Genomic DNA, 5301 nt, shown 5'->3' on the forward strand with positions numbered 1-5301 from the left:
ATTTTTATTCTCACAGGCACATACACAGGGTCACAAGGTCACTTTGCAAGAAGGAAGGTGCTGTTGTGATGCACTGCTGATTACTTCTGCTTTGGTGTCCACATAAGACGAACTACCAGAGCAAGCTGCTGGACATTTATAAAACAACAACAACAAAACAACAACAACAAAAAAAAACAAACAACCAGCAAAAAAAACCCAACACCAAAGAAACAACAACAAAAAAAAACCCTAACCCCAAACAAACAACAAAAACACCAAACCAACCAACCAAATCCCCCACCCCAAAACCAACAGAAACAACCCACCACCCCAAAACCAAACAATAACCCCAAGAATCCCAGGTGCCAGGGAGAATCAGGCTTCAGAGCTGATTTCAATCCAGTTGCATGAGGCTCTTCAGCAGTCACAAGTCAGGTAGGGCCTGACTTGGCCATCATCATAATTTATTGATATTCCAGACGAGTCCAATAGAAGCACTGGATACCCCTTATCTTCTTTCCCAGCCTTTTGACAGGAACAGAGATCCTATTATGATGTTTGTCTTTGCTGCTCCCCTTGCGTAAACTCAGCAAGGCACAAAATTCATGTGCTAACTTGAATTAAGTCTCACAAAGAGTAAAGAAAGAAAAAAATATACATCAGACCTCAAGTCAGGCCTTTCTGAAGGTGCAGAGCAGCCAACTGGAAGGAGATGGGGACAGGGTTAAGACAGTTCACACAAGAGCTTCCTGTACCACGGTATTGATTATGTTAGAATTAAGATTACACAGCATCACTTCCAGCTGAGCCTCACACCCAGGACTGCTCAACCAAATCCCTACTAAATCAGCACCCATTCATTTTCTGACGATGGACACACAAAAGGCCCTCATGCAATGGCAGCAGCAAAGCTTTACAGCTGGTGAGGACCTCAGCAGAAAACACTGTAGTGAGTTTGTGCGTATGGATGTGTTCATGTGCATAGTGCAATGGGGGTAAGAGAGTAACACTGCACAAAGCAAGAGCAGCACAGGTTATTTGTTGTCAAGATAATACTATCAGGAATATTTAGTTGGTATATATTGGAAAATGAAAAATGACCACTACCTTGTAAAGGACCTTGTAACCCTAGCTGAGCATGGAAAGGGGAATAAAGCAGAAAGCTGCAATGTGCCTGTCTGCGAGCTTAGGAATAGCCCATGAAATCCCCACCACACATTGCTGCACCAGCAAAGGAATGTGGGAGAAAACGGTAATGTATTTAAGTGCTAATAAAATATATATACACACATCTATACCTACATATATCTCTCCACAGAAGCTTGTTACATATATACATCTCCATCACATTATGTTGCTGCTGCACGTCACTGTTTAGACAAAATGACAAAGATTTGAGCAATGGTTTACAAGTTCTGCTGGGGATGAGGATAATGGAGGATACCATCAACAATGTTGTAAGGGCAAAGAAAGGAAACGGCAGTTTCTCAAGAACAACCCAGAAAGAAACAAAACAAAAATCAGGACTTGTCTCTTACAAGGTGGCTACAGAAACTGTCTGAAAACCCAACCCCAAGGGACATTACCTACTGCAGGGGTTACACTTTAGGGCACACAATAATTTCTGGCTGGGATATTTCTCAAGGGTAATTTATAGGAAAACTGTTTTAATGGCTGCACAGTCCCACGATGTTCGGGCCAGAGTCCTGCCAGGGCTCGCCACGGAGCAGGGCACTCTCTGGGAAGCACAATTTGGTCATTGGCCAAACCTCTTTTCTCAGCTCCACTGTTCCAATAGCTAAAGCATAGATTTTTTTTTTTTTTTTTTCTTCCTGGGATATTCACTAACCTTGCTGAGTTTTGTAAAGCCTCACTCCACCATTTCCCCCCACCCAGATATACTGGGGGGCGATGGAGCAAGACTTCAGACCGACAGATGATTACTTGCTGGCTGCCCTAGCCCCTAAGGACACATACCCCACACACACACAGCAGTTACATGAATTAGCATTGAATCTCAGATCTGTCAAACTCAATGAGTGCTGATTGATGTAGACTTCTAATTAATGGATTTTGTCAGGAAAAAGAAGGAAAATTATAACAATACTGCAATAGTTGATGTAGACAAGAGAAACAGCTTCCCTGGTCCCCCCACTCCCAAAGCCAGCCGCCTACAAAGCCTTTCCTCTACATTTTCTGATTTCAGCTAGCAGAGTTAAAAAAAAACCAGTAACCCCAACCATGCCATCTCACTCCCAAAACCTCTCACCCACAGCAATCAACTGAAAGGCTGGCTGACGCTTACAGGAGAGCCTTTCAGATCAAAGCCCACCGAAGTCTGCTTAGACATGCCTGCTTTCCAAAAGGTTTGTCTGTGTATCTCCCGTTAGCTCCAAGTCCAACACAGGTCAACAGCAGATGAAAGGCAGGCACTTAGTTAACATACCAAACGGCTATGAGTCTTCACTGCCCAGCTTCTTACCCAGTCCTGTACTTGCAGCTGCCTTGCTCCAAACCTCTTTACTCGCATCCCAAAAACTTGGATGTCAACAAGGGCAATGGTGTCATCTCTGGTTGGGACTCCCCCATGTTAGACATCCTACATCCTTTTTCTTATAGCGCACAAGGTCAGCTAACTGTCCAAAGCACTCCACGTCACTTAGAGAGGCTACTTTATTTATTTATTTATTTTTATTACTGTTACTACCAAAACAGTGGTTAACATCCCTAGGCTGCACATTGGTCACCCTCCAGTCACTGAACACACACAACAGCATCAGGTCCCAACACCAAGCACTGAGTGGACACGTTGCTCTTGGCAGCCTTACCATGTCCCTTCCCAGGGGACAGGAATGAATACCGAAGGGACAGGAACGAATACCGTGCAGTCCCATAGCTCAGCCCGAGTCTGTCCAGAGCCAGCATTAACCCACGCAGACAGACACATGCTGAGCACATCATCTGATAAGTCTTTTTGTTTCCCTACCTGCAACAGCTTAATGGAAAAATCTAATAATAGTTAAGGGTTCTCCCCTACCTACATACTCTTGATATCCAAGTAGAAATAGAGGACATAAATATCCATCAAGGAATCCATTTATGACCCAAAAAGGACATGAACTATGAAGATTTTCAAAGTTCTGCTCCTGCAGAGTTTCACAATCAGGAGATCTCAGTGAGAGCCATGCACTGTGTGTCGTATGTAGTTCCTCCACGGAGGATGTGTTCCCCTCGGAGAGATCACAGTCTCATATGGGCTTTGGTAGCCTCCAGAGTACATTCCTCTGGGACACTGATCTCCTTGATGGCAGCAGCACACCATATTTTAACCCCTGTAAAGGAAAGATCAGGTCTACAGCCTAAAGACTTCTGAACTCCCCAGGCAATCTGCACGTGGAGTTGAACCACTGAGTAACACAGGTGCAAGAAGGTTACCACCCACGTACAATCCTACAACCCCACCATGAAGAATAAGCTGTAGGGAGAGATGGAAGCAAGCCCTGCTGGCAGCACACGGGAAGCCTGCTATAGAGGCATGCAAAGGTACATTAGTGTTCTACAACAGTGTTATTCAAGAGGTGTTTGGGAGATCTAAAGTCCATAGGAAAGCAGTAAGTAGTAATTAGCTGGATACTGTGCACTTACACATAATTTGGGAACAAAACAGCAAAGGATACGTGGTAATTGTCAGAAAATACAGGGAGGGGAAAGAGAAAATAATCACTGCACTCGGCCAGATAATTTAGGAAGTAAAAAGGCTCTTAATTCCTACAGATTTTGAGACAAGTAAAAACTTTGTATCTTTAGGGGATCCAAATTTGCATGGACTGGGTTTACTAAGGGGCATTTCTAGTGTAGCAGCCCTGTAGATTTGGATTCCTTGCCTTCTTGGAGGTGTCTATGGTTCCCAACAATCAGCATGCAAAGGGCTTAGAAAAGTACAAACAAACCTTCAGCTCAGGTTCAGCAACACAATAGCTGTCAGACTAGTGATCCAAGCCTCTGACCTCTTTGTAAGTTCAAACTTCTTCAATACTCCCAAGGAAACATCTCCCCATCCCTGTCACTGCCTCCCACCCCCAAGGACGGGGACGACTGCAGTCCCTGCAGCAGCAGTTCTCGCTCCCCACCTCACTGTACTTGAGCTAATTCCTCTGTCAGGAAGTGGATATGAACATGGAAAGCTTATGTAATTTAAGTAAGTAGTAAAACATCCAGACGAAAAGATTATTCAGTACATTAAAACGTAATTACGGCCAGTTAGGAAGTTAAAGCACAAGGATAATAATTTTAGAGAGAGCAGTACAGTTTGGCTTTCAGCACAGCACATGGCTGCTGTCCATAAGGACGACAGCAGACAGAACTTTTAAAAAAAGGATAGAAGAACATTCAAAGGTTGGGACATTTGGCAGGGGGTAGCTCCTTGCAGTTATCATGTTAAAACCTGCATAGTTCGTATCACCTATAAGTGCAATTCTTAAGATTGTTTTTCTCAACCTTAAGAACAGCAGGAATCAAAGGCTTAAGAGAAAACAGAAAGATCAACAGAAAACAACCCACACCACAGTGGACCACTCACCACTGCACTGACTCAGGCAAAGATTAGACACCAGGAGCAGTTTACAACCCCAGCCAAGCGGGACAAGTGGTTCTGCTGTTCCAGGAAAAAAATTAAGTAAACTAAAATAATCACTACTTAAGGATGACTCAAGTCCTCACAACAAGCTCCCACCTCATCAACAATTCAGTCACTTCAGAAAAAGCCAGTGGTGTGCCACCACACTCAACAGCACACCACTGTCCCCAGAATGCTCAGGTGTGCCCAAGGAGACAGCTTCCCACAACATTTCCACACCAAGTCTCAGCTTCTGCAGCATGCTAAATTTTACCATGCCGATGCCTTCTAAGGCATCTAATCAGGACCATCTCACTACGGATACATTTAGCCATCAAATAAAGCTTAAAGCCCTTGCTTTTAACAGGCAAGCCCCACATCTCTCCATAGGAAATTAGCCTTATTATTAAAAGCCTGTAACTAGGGAAGAAGATAGGCACGCGCCTCCTTTTCCCCTTCCCAAAGCAAAAACACCGACACCAAGGCAGCCAGGGGATCATACAAGTTTTTGTTCAGTTAATGAAATATCAGCCACAAAATCTGCAGAGAAGCTCAAAACACAAACCTCAGATATGCATCTCACAACCCACTCTGAACCCACTCTGCTCCCTCGTAGGAAAATTTAAAACAAAACCAAAAAAAAAATTATGAAAGGTTAATTAAGCCACAAAACAAATGAAGACTCTAGTCAGAAGTACAATTAC

The 5301-nt window shown here is 43.8% G+C and overlaps 1 protein-coding gene across 3 annotated transcripts in view; it reads right to left on the reverse strand.

Moving 5' to 3' along the window:
• The window catches only part of GRIP2 (glutamate receptor interacting protein 2), a 293641-nt gene that overhangs the window by 110888 nt on the left and 177452 nt on the right, over nucleotides 1–5301 (reverse strand). The window lies entirely within an intron of this gene.

Source organism: Falco punctatus, assembly GCF_963210335.1.
Source record: "Falco punctatus genome assembly, chromosome: 4".
In the NCBI taxonomy this organism is placed as follows: domain Eukaryota; kingdom Metazoa; phylum Chordata; class Aves; order Falconiformes; family Falconidae; genus Falco; species Falco punctatus.